The sequence below is a fragment of the Falco cherrug genome, chromosome 7, assembly GCF_023634085.1.
Source record: "Falco cherrug isolate bFalChe1 chromosome 7, bFalChe1.pri, whole genome shotgun sequence".
Classification (NCBI taxonomy): domain Eukaryota; kingdom Metazoa; phylum Chordata; class Aves; order Falconiformes; family Falconidae; genus Falco; species Falco cherrug.
In genome coordinates this window covers 52,114,507-52,137,973 of record NC_073703.1, presented here as the reverse complement: position 1 = coordinate 52,137,973, position 23,467 = coordinate 52,114,507, and the positions used below count along the sequence as shown (strand labels likewise).

Below are 23,467 nucleotides of genomic sequence, written 5' to 3'. Positions count from 1 at the left end.
TTTCAAACTGCCAGTCTCCAGGCCTATAGTAATCTGCTTATTTCTGTAGAGCACAACTGTCTATAAACTTCAGCAAGGGTGGAGTGTCTTAAACATTAGATGCTCAACTGAACCTTCACTGAGTGAAGGTGGAGCTTTTTGGATGCCCTGTGCCTGAGGTAAGCTGGACAGAAAGCACAGGGTGGCAGAGCCACAAGTCACTGTGGTCATTCTCGTCTTTTTTCTGTTTCTGCAAATGTGCCAGCAGACACAGCTATGCAAATCTGCCAGCTGTCTCCTTGGGAGGTTAGTCACTGAGTCATTGTGCAACCAGCTCTGGTTGCACAGGCTTTTGAATTTGCAGTTAAACTTAGCTACTGTGCATATTTGTGTGGCTGGCTTTGGGATGTGTGAGTTTCTGCATCCTCTTTTCGAAACTTTTGTCTTTTCTGGTAGTGGTGGTAGAAATGAAATATTCAGTATGGTAGTAGAAGTAGGCTAGAGAAAAAATTAAATGTGAATGCTGTGAACTAAAAAGCTAAGAACTAAAGAATGCAGGAAACAACAAACGGCCTGGTTTCTGGAGGGCTGATGAAATTTTAGGTTTACTTGAGGGGGGGAATCCTCTGTCATTCTCTCCAATTTCAGGGCAATTACTGTTTTAAGGCTTGCAAGAGAAAGATAAGGGCAGCAAAAAATAGAATTAATAAGTGCTGGTCATAATATTTAGTGGGATAAGAGCATTTATAATTATTATGGAGTAAGAGGAGAGGAAAAAATTCATGAAGGAGAAAGTAGGTTTATTTCCCTTACTCCCTGTTTGGATTAATGAATTTAATTACTTGGAAATAGCTAGTAGCAAACTTGTGAGCTTTTTTTCAAATGTACTTTTAACAAGACTGCAAATTTTAAAAGAATGGGCAATTCAGTAAAAATAATTGAAGATGTAAGAACTTAACTGCTATATCTCCCACTGCAAGTACTTTTTGTCCATAGATGTTTAAGAGGACTGAATTAATATGCCTCTGATGTACTAGGAGGGGAGAAACCAGGGCACGAAAACACAATTCTAAATGCAGAGAAGCAAGTGAGATACTGAGTTTCAAATAGATCCTTACAATAAAGTTGTCCTTTCTTTTGTTCCTGTCAGCATAAAATAGAGACAAATATGGAAAGGAAATGGCTGAGCAGAGTAATGGAATTCTGTGTAACGAGCAGCAAGAGTGCATGAGGTGGGAGAGGGAAGATGGTGCAGAATGCCAGAAAAGGATTTTTGTATGATAAAGCTTGTGTCATAAATTCCTCCCTTCTTCATGGTATAGTTTAGTTTTGGCTAAATTGTTTGCTCTTTTGTCAGCTTAAACTGGTCTTTATAACGTGATATGACAGCTAAGCAAGTAAATAGCAAAGAAAAATAGCATTGCATCTTCTTTAAATTAGGGAAGATATCTGGCGGGATGATGCTCGTGTCAGATACATTTACCATCAAATAGAATTTTCCAGAGTGCTTGTGTCCCACTGGTAATCAGTTGGGAGAGGATGTCTCAAGTCATGCAAGCACTGCTAAAAATTTTGCCCCGTGTGTTTTAACAGTCTGAAGAAGGGACTTGGCATCCTGCTGCTTAGATTTGCAGGCAATACAGTGCTGAAGGAGAGCTGCAAAATTCCCATCATGACTGAGTAACATGAGATTACTCTGTGCAGCGTCTGGAAATCCATAAAGAGAGACTGAAGCTAGCCTTCTCCAAAGGTTACTTGACTAGTAAGCAGACTGAGGCAGCGTTCGGAAGAAGGCATAAATCCATTCCCTTAATTTGCAGTGATGGCAGCCCACTCTGAGTTGTTTCAGGAAGGCAGGGTGGAGTCATATGCCTTTTCATTTCCCCTTGGTGAGCATGTACCCCCGGACAATGCTAATTATCTGTACTAAAAGTCTACCAGCAGTACAAGAGAGCTTCATATTTCCAGCTTGTCCCATTCTACGATGAGAACAGACACATTGCCAGAGCTGGCTGAGCTCTGAATACTGATGTAGAGAAGCTTAATTCTCTAGCAGCAGTTCTACCTGGAAAGATGCTTCCGTGTTCCCAGTTTGCACAGTAACAACAGGGTCTTCTATTATCTTCAGCATTAGCATGAGCCCCGGTGTGAGGGCTCCCCAGGGCATGATTTCTAAGAAAATAGTATGCTGAATAAAGCAGTTTTATGCAGCAATGGTGAAATGTTTTCTTGTGGTTTTCTTAGTGATCCTTTTTGTTAGGTCATCAAGAAGAGCATTTGAAAGCAACGTGCCATGTTTTGGTCAGTCTCATCAGGTACTCAACTGTGGAACAAGCATGTCCCCTGACTGGAGCCAGTACAGATGCTGTATGACAGACGTGGCTGTTCATACTTGTCCTAGGAACACCTCTTGCAAAACCATCCTTCCTGTTCCTATGGGCTGCTGCAGCCCTGGAGATCTCTTTGACTACAACGTAGTTCTATCTGTGCAGGTGTTTTGTGCTTTTAGAAGGAAATCACTTCAGTCTAGTAGCTTGTGATGGCTCAAGAGGTTTTTCACGTTATGGTCCCGTTGCTGTGAGCCTTGGTTTTGAATGTTTTCAACCATTCTTACTGAAGAGTGCCAGGTCCCTTAATATGTCCTAATTTTGTACCTGCAGCCACATGACCTCCTCTTGGAATGGAGCATTATGGAAAGCCTGCTTTTCTGGGAGCTTTTTGCAGAGTCTAGACTGGAAATCTGTTGCCAGTAAATGTGTTAGACTGGGATTAGAAGTTTCCAAGCAGTGGTCTTCAGAATACATAATAGTCTGTGTAGTTCTGCCTGCCACGTAATGACAGCTTCTCACTTTCAAATTGCTTTAATGGTGCTAAAATGGAGCTTTAAACATGTTTTTGGTTTCCAGTGCAAGCAGTTTCTGTAATTGGCAGAGGTATGTGCCCCTGAATAAGAAAGTATGTGATTACAAACCCCCTCTGTTATGGAGGAATGCTCTTGTTGGAGTGTGTTCTACACACCAGAGTGACTTCCATCGCTGATGAGGAGTTTAAGAGGAGCAGGAAGGGGTAACTTCTAAAACCACAGCTATTGAGAGGAAAACATAGGGGCGGTTGGGTAGCTCGCTCTTCTCTGTGGAATTACTGCAGAAGGGACACTGGGCCTGGCAGTGTAGTTGTTGCAGGGTAGTGTGGGATGAGTGTCCTGTGGCAGCAGAAGAGATTGTGACTTGGTTTCTGTTTACACTGTGAGCTAAAGAGTAAATGTCAGTTGTCTGACTGTCTCTTCCACCCAGAGATTGTGACACTGACAGCCTTGACGTGCAATAACTAGGCTGCTGTGATTTGCATTCATGGCTTTAAGTTCTGATTCTTCTGGGTGTAGGGCTGTGAAAGTAGATCATGGCATTTAATGTAAGATAGACACCTCCATCCACCTTATTAACGAAGCCATACCAACTGGGAAGAAAAATGGGGGGAAAGAAGTCCAGTGTTTTAATCCAGGTGGCTTTTCCCAGTGTTTGGGAAGCCTTTGCTCTCTTTGTCGTCAGGCAAGATACCAAGAAAAGGAGAATGGAGAAGAGCAGTGGGTCTGTCTTTTGAGGAACACCCTAGTTTTCCAGATGTTAAAAGATGTTTCTACTCTTGGGAAGTCACCTTTATTTCTGGTGAGATTTGATACAGTATAATGGTGTTAGCCACAAAATGGCCTTTTGCACAACTGTAGTATCAGTTTAAGAACTGAGAACCTATTCTAAGGTTTGTCACTGAGTAACCCTTTGGGAGAATGGAAGTCTGTTTCTTGACATTGCTGCTCTTAACGTGTATTTTGGAAATGGTAGCTTTGAAATCCCTGGCTACTTGGTCAAGCGATCTAATCCAGAGGTTTTGGAAAAGGGCTTTTTGTACTTTCATCCTAATATAAAATCCTCGTGAGGTTTTAGAAGGCTCTTGTGTGCATGCGTGGAGGGAATGTGGTGTTAGCTGAAGGATGTGTAGTCAAAATCAAGTTGAGTGCTCTGACCAGGGAGCAGTGGTTTGGGAGGAGGGGACACAGAGGAACTCTGTTTTGATTGGGCTGTCCACTATTTCATTAATACCCTGATGAAAGATATAAATTATTATGAGGAAGTCCAGTTGGAAAGTAGATACTCCTAATGCTTCTCCCTTCTGTTCCAAACTTGAGCTGCTTTCCACTGAGGCTGAAGCTGTCTCCTAAAAGTATTGTCCCCTGTTCTTCATGTCAGCTACCAGAATATAGCTGTTCTTACGAGTGGTCTCCTAGATCTTAAGTGTGGCTAAAGTAGCCTTTTCTAAAAAGTGAATAGAAAAGGCAGGGGTGGACAAGGGGCAGAATAAAGGATGGCACTGCAGGCTGCCTAACGTGATCAGCACTGTGAAATTGAATGCAACAGCCTTTGGACAGTCTTTGACTATAATTGTGCTGGCAATGGTAAGAAAGTTCTAACAGTGTCTGTGCTCGATGGGATATATCTGGTGAGAGGGAGTAAATCTCACATGCTGAGCAAATTGTGTGGGGGTGGAGGAGATTGGAAGAAGGCAAAATTACCATAAGTTTGAAAGAAGGGGCTGTGGAATTGTTATACTGTCTCTTGTCCTCATAGCTCCCTGCTGCCTGCTAAACACGGCTCTGCAGTGCCTGTTGCCTTACTGCTAAGACAGTGGGGTTTCTGTTATTTCCTTCCCCTGAGAGCCTTCAAATCCCATTTTATCCAATCATATGCAGGAGATTGGGAAACAAATGAACAAAACCAGGAAAAGTCTGGGTAAAGGAGATACTGTTTCTGTCTTTATCGGAATGGCTTTGTAACACCTGCTGTTGATCCGGTCTTCCTAGATGGTGTATGTTCAAGACACCATATGTTCCCAGTGAACTTGACCAAAGTGATCAAGTTTGGGTTTGGAGCTCTCAGATTTCTGTCTACATTATTACCCCTGTAATGCTTATTCTTCCTGATTAAATGCGTGTCCTGTTCTCTGAAATGCTTTATGTTAGTGTGAAAAAGAGATCAGTTACAGACCAGTAACTGATAGGTTTAGTAAACAGACTCCTGTCTTTTCTCTGGAACTTTGTGTTACAGTCTGGATGCTAATTTATTAGCATCAAAATAACTTCCGTGCTGTTTTGACCCACTAGTTTTCAGACATAAGACATCCGTGTCTGTTATTTAAGTGTTCTCAAGGAGTCTGCATGCACAGTTGGGAGAGTTCCCAAGTGCATCTCTCTGGGGGGCAGCATTTCTGCTATTTTTAGCATGATTTCTTTGGGTCTTCAATTTCCTTTGTGTGAGAAACTTCACTAACTGGCAAGAGGTTGAACCATACAGTAAATGGATCTCAAAGGATAGGAGACTTTCACTTCACTACCAAGAAACCTCTAAGTGCTGTCTGGACACTTTTACCAAACCTTCTGGTAGACTGAGCTCCCCTGAGCAGCTGAAGGGACATCATGGCATAGAATGGCCTGGCATAGAATTACTACATCTTGGAAACAGTTGGTATAGGGGCGCTGTCTATGTGTACTGTTTATTTTCACTTTGTCTGGAGTCTTCATTTGTGACAACTGGTAAACTCCATCTGGCTGTAACACTTAGTGGTTTATTGCCTCTCTATTGAACTGAGGTCTAAAGGGTGCAGTGGGAAAAATTTGCTATCTGCTGCAGGGGAGGAAAAAAAAAAAGCAAGCATTAACTTGTGAATCATCTATTTAAATGAGGAGGAGAGACTCTGCAGTTCAGGGAGTTCATGGAGAGTAGAGAGAACCTGAATTCTGTAGGAGACATAGAGGGTGAGGCTGGGTGATGGTCTACAAATGGCAGTAGGGATGCTGAATCATTTAGTGTGGGAAGTAGTGGTCAGATGGTGACTGAGTGTGGGCTGGAGTCAGTGGTCTGCACATCTACCCTGCCCTTCACCTGCCTTTCTGGAAGGGCACAGGGCTCCTGAGGTTGTACCTACCAGCCTTGTGTGGGTGTCTAGTGCCTCAGAACTAACTGAGCCTGAATTGAACCCTCTGTCTGGGGAGCCCCATGCAAGGGGTGCTTTCTTCAGCTCCCTGAAAAAGTGACTTGGGAACATGCATGGAGTCAGCTTTTAGGGTGTGGGGTGCCCAATGTGTTGAAGGATCTTGTGGATGTTGCATTTTTCTTGAATGTGTCAGGTGATCTGCTTGTGAGCTGCCTTCTCACAGGAATGGGGCTTGCTGAGTCCATGCCCAGGACCTGTAGATACCTGGCTGAAGCCAGGTTTGATGGGCAGAACCTAGTGAGGTCTGGGAAGGTGTGTGTAAGCCAGGTTCGGCAGCTGGATCTGTAAGGCTTGGGAAATGTAGCTGCAGAAAGTTTACCCTGGCAGTGGTTTTAATGCTGAGGCCTCTGGTGAGAGAACACAGAGAAAAAGAATAGTTTAACTTCTGCCCTCCCCTAGTTTAAGCTTTTGATAGTGTAAACACTCTTAGTGGGGGGGGGGGGGGAAGATGCTGCTGCTTTTACTTCTTTTATTTGCTAGGTTAAGGGGATACTAGATGGGAGCACTGATACTGGGAAAGAGCTGGGATTTGGATGCTTGCTTTCTACCACGTGCATTTGTGTGATGACGTGGAAGGCAGATTTGGGTCCAGCTGTGTGAGGGCTCCCCAGGGTGTTCTCAGCATTCCTCCAAGCTCCGGCCCCAGCTCTGCAGAAGCTGGGAACGCTCATGAATTTTCCCGTTTGCGCCCAGCGGAGCACTTTCTGTGGCATTCAGGCATGCTCCGACAGCTTCCTCTACTGCATTCTTCCCTGGGGAGCATCTGAAATGTGCTTTTTCTGTGTAGGGGATTCTTTGAAACTGCTTTGTTCTTGCATGATTTGGGAAAGATGATGTTGTTTTTAGCTGATGGGCTGTAACTTCTCCTACTGTCTTGGTTGCTCTTGCTTAATGTTTCCCTTCCAAAGCCTGAGTCAGAAGAAGATGGTTGTGAAATCTGTCTGCTAGATTAGTGTATATATGTATGTGTGTATTCTGTGTTGGCCAGAGTAGAGTAGTGGAAGGGATTTTTATGTTCTAGGGAATTATGAACCTATAAATAAATAAATCTTCCTTTTAAACCGCTATTTGTCTTTTGAAATCATCTGGCCTTCCTCATCCTGTTTCTCAGAGTATCAGAGAATTGAGTTGCTATTGTGACATTTTATAGTGTAAAGCTAGCATTTCATTCTGATAAGTCATCTGTCTCTCCCAGTGAAGATAAGATAGTTCTGCAGCTCTTGAAACCAAGGTTGAGATGATGTCCTGCTGGATTGACAATTTAAACAAAAAGGAACAAGTAGTAATGTAGTGAATACTGCTATTATCCACTAACATTTTTACTTGAATTTTGCTGAAATGTGCAAAAACTGTTCTTGGAGGCAAGTGCTTAACAAAAACAACCCAAAATGCGAAACAACAACACCCAAACTAAAACAATACACCCCGAAATCCCAGCTAACAGCTCCATCTCTGTTATGGAGCTAGGTAGTTAGAACAGTTGAGCTTATTGTCTGATGTGAGGGGATGCTGGAGCTGAGCAGGAATTTTCTCATTCATGTTTGGAAGATGGCTGTGAGGAGGAGCAGTAGGACTTTAGAAAGGAGGAGGCAAAACTGTAAGAAGGTGAAGAGGGACCTGAAATTTCTCCAACTTGATGCTATGAATGCTGGCTGGAAAATGTGTAGGACAACAGTAATGAAAATCGTTTCATGTTGTTTTGGTTCTTGTGGCATTCAAGGAAATAGGGTTTTGTAACAACATCTGCAAACCAACCAAGTTGTCTGGAAGAACCTGGCCTGGAACAATCTCTCTCCAATAATGCAATGTTCTAGACCCCATGGTCTGGCTGGCAGGAAATTATAATGGTATCATTCCAGCGGGGCCTGTCAAAGTAGAGTGATCCATGTAAAATGCTATTGTTGTGGTGTGATACTGGGTACTTTATGCAGCCAAAGCTCAAGTATTTTCACACTGTTGTTATCCTGTGTTGCCCTGAGAAATTCTTGTGCTGGTTTAGCAAGAACTGCTCTGACATGACTGATGATGCTGTGTAGATAAGATGTAGCTGAAGGAAGCCACTTGAGACCTGAACAGCAAGTGCCTCAAAACAATAAATGAAACTTAATGAAATGTCACAAATAATATAAAAAGCCAGCTGGCACAAAAGGAATGTTGTTGAGTTAAAACCAGACAGTAACTCTGCAAGGTGGTAATGCAGCATATGTGTCCCTAGCTATGTGTTAGTCCTGTTTATGGCAATAAAGGTTGAAGTAAATTCCTGGACAGAGACACCTGTGTGGAAGAACTACTGAACTATGAAATCCTACATCTGGATTGGCTTTCCTTGTGTAGGAAGAGACACAAATATTAAAGCATTTAAATTAATCTGTAAATTTTTGTCATTGAAATTAATTACAGTGGTGACAAGAACCCTTAAGTGATTGTATTGCACTTTCCAGACTACTTGAAACTATATATTCATAAAGGCAGGCAGGAAAGCTCTGAAGAGGGAAGGTGAGGCAGGGAGGCAAAACCTCAGGTTAGCTGTTGATGGAGCGTGTCTCTGGGCTGGGGTCCTTTGAGCCTACTAAGCTGCAGTGCCTCCTGCTTCAAAATTTTGGCCTCCGTAACATCTACGTCAGTGATGAGATACGTTTTGGCTGGCTCTGTGGCAGTAAGTTGGAGCTGGAGTTGTGTGTCTCCAAGGCTCTTGAGCATCTGTCAGGCCAGCTGTGCTCCAGCAACACCAGGAGAAGAGCAAAAGCAACTTCATAATAAAGCATTATGAGAGTGTTTGATTTGGTTTTTTTAAGTTTTAACTTGGTATTTTAGTTCTTGAAGAACAAAGAACATGTTTAGGTTACCAGGGAATATAAATAAGAAGCAAAGGATATGTAGACTTTTATTTCTTTTTGCTTAAAAGCAGCAAAGTGCAAAGAGGTCGGACTGATGTTTAGCAGTTCTTGAGGAGATGTGTTCTCTTTCTTGAAGATTTTGTTTTGAAAACAGTTATACTGCTGGGTTTTGGGTTGTATGTTTTATAAACTTTTTATGTCAAATGGAAGGAATGGTATTTCATCTTTTCTTATCTTTTTATCAGGCATCTAGTGCTGCAAATGGGTCCTCTCTTGGCAGTTGCTACCTCTAACCTATTTATTTTTTTTTTATTACATGCTTTTTCAGCTGGATATTTCGACTTGCCTGTGTTTTGATTCCAGTGGCTATAGTGAAAGTATCAGAGGGCAAGTAGTATTTCAAAGGGTGAGAAGTCCTTCACATCTTTTCTGAACACTTCTTGCCAGCTGTGGAAGGAGCTTGCTTTTTGAACAGTTTCCCAATCCTGGCTTGTTTCGTTTTGGCTTTGTTTACCCTGTGGGTGTTTGGGATGAGAAGCTAGAAAGACAGATTTCATGTTTGCTGCTAGGTACGCTTTTGACGATTAGCTAATTCCTATCTATTGAGTTGCTTAGAGCTTTGGTAGGTACTAGGAAGATGGAAGTACAAAAATGAACACTTTGAAGCTATTACATCTGTATAACAAGATAGTCTTCTCAAAGGAGGTGGCTGAAAATCTAACTTCTTTAATACACTGTGTTTGTAAAGATTATACTAAGTTGCCATTTACTTCCCATGTGCCATTTGATCCCCAGCAGAATCTGAGTGGGTGGAATGTGTGGGATTCTGCCTGTTCTGCCAGAACTTGATAGTGTCTTCTGTGACTAGTAAATCAAAGTAGAAGCATCATCCCACCAGACCTTGATGCCTCTTGCTAGTCATGCTCCAGTCATGAAGCAAGCTTACTGACAGCTTCACTGGGTTAACTCCCTTCTTTCCAAAAAAAAAAAAAAACAAAACCAAAACCCACTCGCCAGTTACTTGCGTTGCCAGTAAACAGAGAAGACCACATACGGAATAGCTGTTAATTTTCAGTGCAGGTTATACAAGGTTTGACGCCACCTTTCCTGCTGTCACCTTGCTAGCTCTTAAATTGCCCAGCACACTTAGTGTTAGGCAATTCAGAAAGGTGTATCATAGCTAGCACTTCTCAGTGGAATAAACTTACTTTGCTTTGAAGCTTAGTTCTTCACCTTCATCTGTGTCTTGGAGCTTTTGAATTATCAGAGTCTGTATCAGCTTATCAGTTCAAGAAAAAGTAGCTGAGAATGGTTGAACTTGCAGCACAACTGGGAGTCTCCAAGGCTTTGTGGTCTCTGGGAAAGCCAGCTTTGCCACGTGGTACGCTTCTGTCACTGTAGTCTGAGGTGTCTCCTACTTTGAATAGGATGACTTGAGTGTTCAGCTGGGGCTATTTTTGTTTTCCTGCCAGTCTCTGCAGAGAAGTTGCTTGCAATGCTGAGCTCCTGTAAAGCCGGTAGAAACGATGACTTAATTCTTACAGCTAATGTAACCACATCTAGAGTGAAAATACAGAGTGTGCTTGAGTGAGGCTTTCCAGTGAGAGAGGACTAATAACTCTCTGCAATTTTGGCCAGCCAGTGGTAATTTGAGTGCTTGTTCTGACAAGTCCCATGACAGGGATGAGTCATTCTTAAATGATAAACAAATCTGCGCAAATACTAGATTCTGATCTGTTCAATGGCCCTGAACAGAGCCAGAGGTCAGAAAAGAAATGGCATAGTGGGATAAAAAAGCATTCTCCAGTGTGTGGTGTTGTATCAGATTGAAATTTCATGATTGCTGCCCTTCCCTTTCCCTAGCAAAGCTGTCTGTAGATGCAGTGCAGAGGGGAGCTGCAGAGGGCTTCGAGCTTCCCAGTTCAGTTTCCACATAGGTGAAAGTGGAATAATGTTGAGCACAAAGTTGATCACCTGTGTGCATGCCATTACTAGGTCAGCCTTAGCCAAACTTCCAAATTAGTACTTTTTGGATAGACTGAGTCAGAGGCAACAGCTGCTGCTGCTGCTGAAAGGATGAAAAATGAATTGGCTGTGGAAGGCTCATTAGTGAAGACAGCCTACCAAGGCAGAGCTTTAAAGCGACTCGGCTAGTGTTGGGGATCTTTCCATGCACACATGAGACAACAGGGCTCCTTTCTAAGTTCTAAACTTCTTTCTTTGGATATTTGCATGTCCCCTTGGAGTTTAGGACTTGGCTCTTGAGCAGATTCATGACTGTGCAATGATCTGTGTCAAGTCTTAGAACAAACTATAGCAGAACTGGGGTTAGAAGGTAGGTGTGAGCTGGCCCCTTGGGGAAGGGGGAGCTGGTAGTTGTGTAGCTTGGTGGTGTCTGCCCGAGTTCCACCATGCAGTGGAAGGAGAGCAATGGATTGCTACTGCTGTTAGTGTTACCAGCCAAGTGATGTGTCATCCAGGCCTTGAATGGCCATGCTGGAGCCCACAACAGAAGCATATTTTGAGAAGTGGACATAGCAAGAACTTTTAAAGGCCTTATTGGAGAAAAGAACCTGATTACTGTACTAGGCTGAAGTTTAGGGAGTGGAAGTGTTCTGTAGCCGTATGGAGATCCACAGGTAAGTTAAGCTTCCTGAGGCACTGCTAAACTGCCCACCCCTTGTCACTTGCTGGTAGAGATGAGATTTGCTGTGCTGTGCCCTGAAGGTATTTCCCCTATGTCCTCATGTAGTGTCAACAGAGGAACAATCAGTCATCACAAATCAGTCATCTCTGTCCTATCAAAACCTGATGGCCAAAATCATCGTGAGCATCTGATAGTTATGCTTTTTCCTATTGTGTCTCATTGTTTTTGCTGAAGAGCCAGATGGTCTTCCTGAAGCCAGAGCCCATAGTGTGTATCAGGCTTTTATCCTAAAAAGACAGCCTTGGGGTATTGCTGTATCCAAATTGAAAACACAGGTAGGAACAGCCAAGACAACAGCAGGGTAAATGTGCAGGTTACCTCTGAATTGAGACTAATTTTTAGCTTTGTAGATTTCTGGAAAGAGGCAGGCAGGGACATGATGAGAAAGCTGTGTGAAGAGTGAAGCTGAAGTTTAAAATGAGCACAAGTAATTGAGGACAGTGGATGTTACTGAAGTTAAATGCCATGCTAGTACCTCTTCCACTAACCTGCCTCTACACAGTAGGTGTTGTAAGTTCCTGTGCAGCTGCCTGTTCCTTTTTTGTAAGAATATCAGATTATTTTGATAGTTCTTTGTTACCAAAAGGATTACTTAATTTCCTCCTTGTTGCAGTATAAAGTAAGATTTAGTATTGGATGAACTGCCAGTGAGAGGAAGAGAGGCCCCTAACGAGTGTTAGCTGCCTCTGCCCAGTGTAGCAAACACTTCTGGACCCTTTATATTTCTTAATTATCTGAATTTCAAACTAAAACCCATATGCAACTTCCTTAGGGGGACTCTCTTAACCAGACTTTTGAAGGGGGGGGGGGGGGGGGGTTGGACAGACTCAAAAAACTAGCTGGGTGCCACTTAAGACTGTGGGTTTGGGTTTCAAAAGCAGAATTTGGGACTCCGCAGATTGTACAAAGTGTTGTTACAGCACTTGCTTCTCCAAACATGTGGAAGTAATTATGGGGCGGTTGGAAGAAGGCACAGGGAGGCCGGAAGCAGCCTTGGAAAACAAGAGCAAATGAAACATGTGCCACTTGGAAAGCTGTACTGTGCCCATGGGGGAGAGCAGGTTTCTGTATTATTGAACTGGCTGTTCTGCAGCCACTGTACTGCTGGCTCCAGCTGCAGCCCAGATGAAAATTGTTTATATTGTCCTGGCAGTGTGGCGTGCTGTAAAGTACCAGTCATCTGGCCTTCGTTCTTACTGGACCTGAGCAAGCTGCATGAGCTTCCACGTACATCAGCAACAGCAACTTTATTTGTGTGTGCGCACAACAATATGATTGCTTTATCAGAAGATCTTAAAAGCACTTCTGCAGTTTTTCCTGGTTTATTTTACCCTCCTTGTTAATGTTTCTGGAATGAATTTTTTCAGTTCTGGCTTTGTTTAAAAGTAGCAGGTTTTTGTCTTGGGATTTGGTGTTATCCTGATGTCCAGAATGCCTGGTGCGGATGAGAGCCCCACTGCAGCCTGCCCTGTGCAAACATAATGTAGAGCGAAGTCTGAAAAACTTGGCAGTGTTAGTCTTGCAGCCAGTCGGGCTGAATCCCTTGGGAATGTATCTGAGGGAAGTGCGTTACAGGTGGGCCTATACAGGGAAATAATGCATTTGTCATAGCGAGTAGCACTCTTCTAGAGGCAGATCTGCTGCTGGAGTGCAGTTGTGTTTTGGTTGCTGCTTTCCATTACGAAATTCTTCCTTTCCCAGATAAGGGTTTTGTTCAATGCCTGGATTTTGTGTCTTGGTTTTCCCTGCCTAGCATACAGCAAAGTCTGTGCTCCTGTTTTGGAGGGAGAAAAGAACTTAAAGGCATAAAATGTATTTTTCTGCTAAAACTTCAGTGAGAGGGGGAGCTGTCTAACTGAAGCAAAGCTTTCTAAGGGGCAGAGAGAAGTACGTTTTATATCAAGACAGTCTGTAGCACTCTGAAACTACTGGTGGCAACTTCCTATAGCCTAAACATTTTGACTCTTGTAGAATGTAAACAGAATTTGCATTTTAGAGCAAGCTTTGATGCCAACGGTTTTCTTTTTAGGAGAGAGATGAGCCACTGGAAAAAAAATAATCATATTTCTAATAGAAAGACAGACAAGACCCATAATTAGTGTTGCACTGGCAGGCATCCTCCATGGTTGGCTAATCACAGCTGAGTGTTAATAAGCGTAGTGTTTTTTTAAATACTGTGTAACATGTTAATTAAGATAATTCGGCTCCATGTGTCTCTTGAGTTACCAGATGGTGACTGCATTGGTGGAAGGCTGCAATTAGAGTCTTTTCTTTCTTGCTTTTTCTTCCCCTGCCCTGGAAAGAGAAAAAAAGAAAAAGAAAAAGAAAAACAGAAGGGGGGGGGGGGAGAAAAAAGCAGCTTTGGTGTATATGGGATGGCTGTGTGAGGGGTGCCAGTTACTGTACACAGTGTAAGTGCTTATGTCTAATTATATAAGTGCACAGCTATATGATTATATATACAAATCTATTTGCTTTGGTTTCTTCTCATTTACCCCCATTATGACATAAAGAAAAATAAGCCTCCTCTTCAGAGTATGCCCTTGCTAGGGAAACTGTAATTTCCCTATAAAGGCTCTAGTCCTGCTCAGTTTGCTCTTCTGTTACTAACTTCAGAGTAAGCATCATCTGGAGCCAGTAAAGACAGAGAGCTTATTTTTCAGTGGACTTTGTCCTCTGCTTAATACACAGAGCCCAAAAGAGGGTTATGTTTTGCAGTGTGTTTTTAGGGAGGCTTAAAATATTTTAGGGGCAGGGTCTGCAAGAAGTGTGTGCGCTCACAATGGAGGTCTTTTATTGGCTTCTGTCTCCTGTAAGTAAAATATAAAGAGGTTCTTTAGCCTCAGCTGTTGTGACTGGGCCCGGGCAGCAGCTGCCATCTCAGGTTTGTCCCTCTGGGAAATGACCCATCTGCTCATGTGCTAGAGAAATCCAGAGTGCTGAAAAGGAGAAGATTCAAAATCTGTTCTCCTGGTTTCACTCCCCATTTCCACCCCAGAAATGAGACCAGTGGAAAACCTGGACATCTGGTTGTCTGTCTTTTGTGGTGTGAATGCTGTCTCCCACTAGAAACACAGAGTTCTCAACTGTTTCCAGCTGGCAGAGGATAGGTTCAGTTTTGGGTCCCTTTTCAGATGTTGTGCCTGCAGCTACAGTGTTTGTATAGTTAAAATACACAGGTTAGCATGCTTGTGGGCAATAAGCAAAAATCCCCACTAACAGCTCTTACCTCCCTGAAAGGGGAGCAGGGCATGCTTCACCTCCACCAGGAAGGACCCACCTGTCCTCTAGGGACTAATCTTTCTAATGACTGCAGAAGACATTTCTGTTGGAATTTAATTATGTGGGCTAAAAAATGTCCCCCACAAATGTCCCCAAGATGCTGGATATTGGTAGATGGTAGAATCTCATATATGATTCCCAGAGCAGGTCGTTGCTGTGCTGCTCAGAGCCAGGCAGCCAAGAGAAACCCCAGTCGCGTTGTGCTCGGCACAGACCTGCTGTTACAAGCAGTGACATTTATCTGTGGAATACTTGATAAGCCATTTCCTAGCCTAGTATTAGTATTAACCCAAATGCTCGGACTGGGGAGAGCAGTGCAGAAGCAGAGGGTGCATAGTGGGAAACTGCTGTGCTGAAAGCTTTTGTATCCAGGTAAGCGTCGCTAGTTGGAAACCTGAAACTCAGAAATGGAGCTGGCACTCTGACCAGCTGGAGCATGCTTTTGCATCTCCCACTAAAGTGCATCCTCTTGTCATTGCTTTCTCAACAGGAAGGAAGGGGCGGGTGGGGAAGAGGCAGTACTGTCGATCAAAGCCTGTCTAGGTGCTTTTTCTCTGCAGACCAGCTGCCTAGGAAGTGGTTTATGCTTTGGTAAGAGATGCTATTTAGTTGACGTTAACTAGTCTAAAAAAAGGTGTGAAATGATAACCGACTTGCTTCTTACTAAAACTAAATTGCTGTTGAGGGGCTTCCAAAAGTGGCTTCTGCTGTTCATAGGCTGATTTGTGTGCACAGGGGAAGAGAGGAAAACCAAGGATGTTGCCTGTCTGGATTTCACCCTGAAAACAAAGCTGGCAGGTGTTCTCCCTGTCATCTCCCTCTCTGCAGAAGACTCCTGGAGCCAAACCTCAGTCCTGCCTCAGGCAGAAAGAAATGTTACATGTGATTCAAGTCCCTGGTTTAAGAGGAAAAAAATCCTGACCTAAAGAGGAGCCTTTGGAGTTTTTGTTCTGCAGTCACAGTGTCACAGCAGCCATGCTGGTCTTCTGCTGTTCCCCAAGAGAGTGATGCAGCAGAAGGCTTGGGTTAGAGGGGCCGATGGGTAGCTGTATGATCTTTGAATCAAACAGGGGTGTGGGTGTGTATATATAGATTTTTATTTTTTTTTCCTTCTCAAGGCAGCAAACTACCTTTAGTCCGGACTCTTTAGGGCATAGGTGGTAAAGTTCTCATGAGAAAAGCAGCTGACTTGGGCAGTGAATTTCCTGTCTGCTACTTGAGAAGGGTTTATAAAACAAGTGCTTGCTGTTGAAAATGGCGTGTATGCCAGTTATATTTTTGCCTTTAGTTTTGGTGCCTCTTTTCTAGTTTTTTCTTCCAGTAGGTATATAATGGGGTTTGAGTTCATCATATGCTAGGCAGGGATATGGCCTGCCCTAGCAAATGTTGGAGAGTTTAAGACAACCACTTCTTCAGGAGGAAAAGCTCTGTTTAAAAACAACAAAAAAATTACTTGCATGAAAACTTGGACAGTGTGTTCTGTTATGTGTAAGCTGAGGCACTGTAGTCTGTCTGCAGCACTGGGAGGCTGTGTGTTGCCTTTGTTGCTCAAGAAGCTGCTAAGTCAGCTTGGCAACTCTGGGTGGTTACCCTGCTGCTGTGGCTAAGGACAGTAGTGACACTATTATCTGGTTGGGTCACATTCATGCTTCTCTGAGTACCGGTGATAGAGGCTGGGAGTGTATTCAATAAATGGAAGAGATCTAAGAACTGGGCTAAGGGAGGAGTAAATAGTTTCCTTACTGGCTTACTAAACAACCAGGAGATTAGTGGAGAGATCAGGTACTGCCCTGCTGGCAAGAGCTGAAGCTCTGCGAAGAGACGTCTTCTCTCCTGTTGGCAAATACGGCCAGAGCTCTTGCTAGCAAATTTTTTCAGTTGTTTCCAAAGGCAAAACTAATGTTCGCTGTCACCCCTGAGTGGGATCCAGGGGCAGCACTCTGCTAGAATTGCCAGGCCCTCTAGAAGCCAAAGTGAGCGTTATTGCTGGTCTCTGACTTGGACTTGTAGCCTGCTGGCTGGCCGGCTATGTCAGGCTGTCATATGTTTATTGTGAAAAAGCATCGTGTAAAAAAGATGAAGCCCTGTGTATGAATTTTTACAAAAAAATAGCAACTGAACCCCCCCCCCCCCCCCAACTTATTGTTGTGAGACTGTTCAGGATGCTAACTTGGAGAGAAATGGTGAACATGCCTCTTTTGTTTTCAGCATGGTGTTAATTAAACCTGAACCTCCCATCTGAGATGCTGAAAATGTACAGTCTCTGCAGAAGGCTTCAGATGCAGCTGGTGTTTCAGACCACCCACTTAACTGTGGCAGGACCCAGGCTGAAGAGGGGAGTAGAGAGGGAGGATTAATCTCAAGGGTGACTTAAAGAGTTTGGGGCTTTTTGGGAGAAGTTAGTAATAGCTTTTGCAGTTCTCTCTGTTATACTGGAGTGATGCACGCACATGAATTATCCAAGTTGAAAACTGGAGGCCTCTGTAGCAGGGACAAGTAACTGGAGGATGGGGATATGTTGTTTTTATTTTTGGATGCTTTTCTGGATGTGCTGCTTCTATAGCTAGTGGCAAGTCCTGGCTGAGACAAAGACAGTGGTGTTTCGGAGAACCGGAGATTTGGGCAGGGAAGTCCTTGCCACTGTGGAATGCACTGGAGCACAACTTGAAAGAGAGTGAATAGGCAAAGACAGTGACTGTGACCAGGAGGGAATCTTCCTGTGTGACTGGGTATGAAAAAGAGACAAAAAGATACACTTTAAGGCAAGAAAACCTTTTTGGATTTTTTTTAAGCAGCTCCACAGAAATCCCACTGTAGGGGAGTCAAGGCTGCACAAGAAAGTTAGGAAGAGGTTTCATAGGGAACAGTATGAAGTAAATAGCATGGCCTCTAGTACTTCTGTACTTGTTCTGCTTCACAAAGATGTTTGCTCACCAGGCAGGACATGTTGGCGTGAGACATGACAGGTTTAACCAGACTAGTCAGGGGAACAAATGTTCATCTTGTTAGATTAGGAGGGTGGGTTTTGTTTGTAGAGTGTTTTTCCTCTGAGTCTTGAGAATACCGGTTAAATGGAGTAAACCTTGTAGATGAGGAAAGAGAAGTATTGAGCTTAGGATCTTCCATTTCCAGTCTTCACATCTCGCAAAAGCTGTGGTATGTCTGAAAGGCTGGGAGGCATTAATGTATCTCAACAGGGCATGCATTCAGGGGATCCAGTGGAGCAGGCGTTGTCTACCAAGATTGCTTCCAAAATGCTTCAATACTGACGTGAAAGCTTCCTCTAACACTGCTCTGAGACGGTCAAACGTACTAGAGCACTTGTGTAGTCAGCGGGGAATTTACCTCACTCAGTCCAGCTTCCTCTTGAACTTTTGGGATTTGGGCCTAACTCACATAAACAGCAACTTTAATTTGTCAAAACTGTTCCCATCCTAGCATCAGTGACCTTTGTGCCTTTGCTGTACAGAAGTGAAAGAAATGTTATTGGATGTTCAGTGCAAAACAACCCTTTGTTAAGCAATGTTACACGCATCTGCCCACCCATGTAAGGTGAGCAATGCAACGGCTTGTTCTCCCTCAGTTACAATCCTGCAGTTACGAACTCTAGCAGATGATGATTAGTAGTTTTTTGTGTTAAGGTTGGGTTTTTTTCCTTGTAAGAATACATTTAGTTAAGCAGGATTTCGTTTTCATCTCTGTGTGTTTTCATCTCTGTATGGCCAGGCTGCCCAGCAAAAGAGGTGAGTGACAGAAATACAGTTCAGGTGCTTGGTGCAGAAAAAAGGGGTCTAAGACCCCTGCTAGGATCCAGGAGCCTTACTAGCTGAAAAAAACCCTATGCAGTGCCAAGCAAACAAGACTGTAGAGGTGCCTTTTGACCACTTCTAGTGCGGTGGTGTGCTTGTGCAAAGAAGGTCAGTGCTGAGGGGCTTTTATAATTCTGTGGCCATTATCCAGTCAGATTGAAGTGTGTTTTAATCTTACATTCTATGTGTAAGTGGAGTGTATGCTACTTGATCCTTGCCACTACAGGCTCATCCTGCTTGGGAGGTGGGATCTGCTACTTATTTGTGGATTTCACTCCTGGGAGATCAAGGCTTAACTGTGCCCCTGTGGTTTATGTTCTGAGTATCTAAAACCCCTCACTTTTTTGTTAGCACACAAAATACCACGTACTTCCATCTGTGGTGTTACCTGTGACCATGGCTTCATTTTGTGTTGTTTTTTCATTGTTAGAAATGCTTTGTTTGTATATTTGTAGCTTTGGAGCTCAGGACCACAACTTGGCTTTAGCTCAGCCAGGACATGGAAGATCCATTTCGTCCTTTGGTGATTAGGCTAATTAACGTGGCCAACTGACACATCTTGCTGTCCCTAAAAGAAGCCATGTTCCAACCCCTCACAGCTGTCTTGTGAATTTGGTAGGAGAGAAAGTGAGTGGAGATTGCTACTACTAGCAGAGCCATGGGAAAGGGAGCTGGTAAAGGTACACGATGACACTGTGTTTGCAACAAAAAAGAGGTTCCTTAGTGTTGTGGTACTTATCATCAAGTTGGTAACAGCTATTCAGAGAAAATAAGAGTAGTTAACGCTCCTTGAAGGAGGACAGTATTTTCTCATGTGACCTAGACACAGAAAAATACGATGCTTACAAGTGATTTGATGGGAAACTGGGTGGAGGTGCATACTGGCTTAGTAATTTTTCATTTGTGTATAAAAAAAATCTATATACTAAATACCTAGTATTTTGGAATGGCATTTGCAGAAACTCCAGTGCATCACTCTTTCTGCCTGTCAGTTTGGAAATGAATGTTGCTTTACCTCTGAACGGACTTCAGTGATGTTCAAAATGTTTGGACTTCTCATCAGTTATCTCTTTCCTGTTTTCCAGCAGTGTATGCTGGCGGAGAACCAGCTCTCTTGGGAGATGTCATAAACTTCAGTACCTCTTAGAAACGGGGCCTTTGGGAGTAAAGCTCTGCTCCTTTTGTACACAGTGCTGCAATGTTCAAAACTACTGTTTGTGGGCATCCTCAAAGCCTGATGAATCAAGATGCTGGGAATAGCTTTGCAAGTCTAGGATGTTGGTAACCCCCTAGGAAGTTGATAACTTCTGTAACTTGGTGTTCTCTTTCTTCCCTTCCTGGTGTGAGCATTTGTTTTAAGATGTCTTGTAAACCCTGGGATACTTCCAAGAACATGTGTTGCAGGGAGAGAGTTGATTAAATTCCTGCACGTTTCTTTGTATTTCTGATATAACCCAGTGCCATTGTGAGTCTAGACTGATGCTATTGGGAAGGGTGTCAATTTGTTAAAATATGAGTACTTAGTGTCCCACAATTTTAAAGGAATTTTTGTAACCTTTTGGGAAGCTGCAGTGTATCCACGATGTCCCACATACCTTTGAACCTTGGAAGGAGTAAATCTGGGGTCATGGTTTTGCTGTGTCACTTGAAGTCTGCCCAGCTTTAATTGGTGCTAAAATATTGGAAAACTCTCCTCCGTGGTTTAGTTCATGTGCTGCAAGAAGCATCACTGTGCCAAAGTAATGTCCAAACGGCAACACTCCAGCGGGGGCCACACAGCAGCATGCAAACGCTGCTGAGGGTTAAACACAAGCAGCCTGCTTGGGAGGCATGAGGCTGGAAGGAGAGCTGGGTCAGGCGGCTCCCAGACCAGTATCGAACCATCACAACATAGCCATGCTCTGGAGAGCCAACAATGGTTCATGCAGGCAGCTGTTCCCATCCATCTGCACCTTCTGGCTACAAAGCGTAGCCAGGAGCAGCCGCTCTGGACATGGGTTGTGGCAGCAGTGAGCACCCAGCTTGTCTCACCCCTGGTGTGTCCGTGGTTTATTCTGTCCGAAGTGGTGGATGGGCCACTCTGCCTGGTTCTGTATAGCCATGGATGTGCCAGTGCTGCAAACTCGGGGTGTAAGCTTTGCTGTGGTTTGGTGGGATAGAGTTGTGCAGAATCAGACTCTACCTTTTCTTCTGTTGCTCCCTGTTTGGAGCACACATATGGAGGCAAGTGAATAAACCTGTTACAGAGCCTGTGAAAGCTGAGGGTACTGAAAACTCAGGGGCAGGTTGCTGCAGTGGAAAGCTGCGTTGTCTGTCCCAAGCTTTCTGGGTGCCTGTGTTAACGCTGGGCTGGGCCCTGGTTTGCAGAGCTGGTGAGCTCTCTGAGATGCCAGGGAAAGGGAGCTGGTCCAGCAGAGAGCAGAGGTGTTTGACTGTCTTGGTTTTTCAGGCACCATTATCTTACTATCAGTCCATCATCTTACTCATCCAACCCTCACTGGGGCCATCTCCAGCAATCTTTAAAGCCATCAGCACTGTCCAGTAGCCCTCTCCAAACCTACAGGTGCTGAGGTGCGCTGTTCCCCTGAGTCTGCCTTGCAAAGGACAGTTCAGGTGGTCTTCCAGGGGAGCTGGGTTTGCCCAGAGATGCTCAGTCAGATTAAGAGTGGAGGGTGTTGATGTTCAGGCTGCCTGATCCAGATCCTTTCTTGTCTTATCTATTTTCCTAGCACATAAACAGTGTTTTTCCATCACAGTGAAGATGACATTTTAAAATACTTGTAATACTCTTGGATGCTGTGATGACAAATGAGTGAAGGAGGTGGTGGTGGGAATGGGAAGGTGACTAACTCTGCAATCTCTTTCCTGTGTGAGGAAGGCAAGTCAGGGACAACTGACTGAACGTGCTTACCAGCTACTTCTCTCCTTTTGTGTGCCAAGTGGCCCGTGGAGGTGAGGAGGAAACCAATCTGCAGTTGCATAGCTGTGTACCTCCTTCTGAAGTTCTTGTGCAGAGTTGGCCAAGTCAGGGTTCTGTAGATGACTGATGCACTGGTATTTCCAAGCCTTCGAGAGCACTGCTGCAAGGTAAATGAGTGTTCATTTCTTGTTGGCTGGCTGAGTTTCGTACATAACTTGGAAACCTCATCAGTGTAGGTGGCACTTTATGATAGGAGGGGAGCCAAACAGTGAGCTGCTGCTTAGTCCAAAACAACTCCTAGCACAATGGCCGTGTGTGGGTATGGCTCAGGAGGAGGGACAGAGGGAATGAGCTCAGTTTGCTGCAATCAGCTAGCAGAAAGATGCTGTGCTTGGCTCCCAAGCAGTTCCAGGTACCTTCTCTGGCATAAAAAGGTGCAGGGAAGTTGTTCTCTCTGCTCCCAAGTTTCAGCAGCTGCTGTGGCGACAGTAGCTTTTCTTCACAGCTCTCAACCATTGCCCAGAGAGGTATGTGTTAAATTGCTGATGATATTTCTGGTGCTCAAATGGATTCTCGCAGTTTAACAAGAAACCCCTCTCCTGGGCTGCAGATGAAACAGAGCATTTGTCTCTGTGCCTGAACATGAAATGTGCCATGAATCTGTTGCTTCAGCTAATCCCGGCTGAGCCTAAGTGCTGGACAGGCTTAAAGTGAAAGTAAGTTTTAACCTCATAAGGTAAAGGGTTAAAACATCGGTTACAAAATGGGAAATTATTGCAGAAAGGAAAAATAAACACAGAAGAGGCAACAGTTAATAGTCATGAAGCACAGGACAGTGGCTTCTCTGAAGCTTATTTAAGAGTAAGCCTCCTCAAGAACAAAGTCGTCTTGAAAAGCTGCTGCTTAGACCCCTGTTAACCTTTTCTCTCAAGAAGTAAATTGAATTCCAGTTATAAAGCTGGCAGAACTCATACCAGAGGGTTTTTGGCTTCGCTCAGCACTTCATCTCAGGGTTTTCTGGCATTTACAAGGCACTACCTATGAAGCATTCACACACGTGATTAGGTTCAAGGGTCTCTTGCACTGAAGCAATGTAGCAAATTTTTCCACAGTGGAATGAATCTCTGAAGTTTGCTATTGCTGCTTAAATCTTGCCCAGAATTCAGCTGCTTGAACTTTGCCAGCTGTTTCTGGCCGTTTGTCCCACAGTAAGTGGGACACTTAGAGGCAGAATGTGGGGATGCGTGCTCCGAGGCTTAAGGTGGGCAGGCCTGGATCACCATGCTGTGGTGGAATACGGTGCGTGGGTTGACTGGTTTTCCATGCCCCAAAATAGCTCAAGAGGGATCTTTGGTGTATTTTCTTTTGTGAAGTTTTGGAAGCTGATGTGGATTTAAAAGGAAGAATCTGGATTTCTCGCTTTTTCAGCCAGGCAGATATGTGATGTCAGCAGGGTGTGTTCGGGCTGTTCTGCAGGGTCATGGTGACCTGCCGGAGGAGAGGAAATCTTAAGCAATACAAACACCCTGTTTCCAGTACAATTTCCTCATTTGTGGTTTGTTGGTTTTATTTGAATGGCTCTTTAAAATTTTAGAAGAAAATTTCTGGCATGTGCTGTGTCTATACCCATTAGTCGGGATAGGAGAGATACAAGGAGGAACGTAAAGTGCCTTCAGCACTCCAGACTTCACATACGTGAACACAGGCATTTTTAGAAATGTCTCAGTGATGTAACTAATTCCTTTTCAAAAATAAGCTAGAATATTTGGTCTTACTGCAGCAAAGCTCTATTCCCTGTACTGTTGGTGGATCTATGTAAATAGCTAAAATCAGCATGCTGTTACAGGCTTCCAGGATGCCCTATGGGGCAGCTCTGTACCTTGACATT

At 43.9% G+C, this 23,467-nt stretch overlaps 1 protein-coding gene across 9 annotated transcripts in view; it reads left to right on the top strand.

The window, feature by feature from the left end:
* SUSD6 (sushi domain containing 6) overlaps positions 1-23,467 on the top strand; it is an 86,342-nt gene that overhangs the window by 51,722 nt on the left and 11,153 nt on the right. The window lies entirely within an intron of this gene.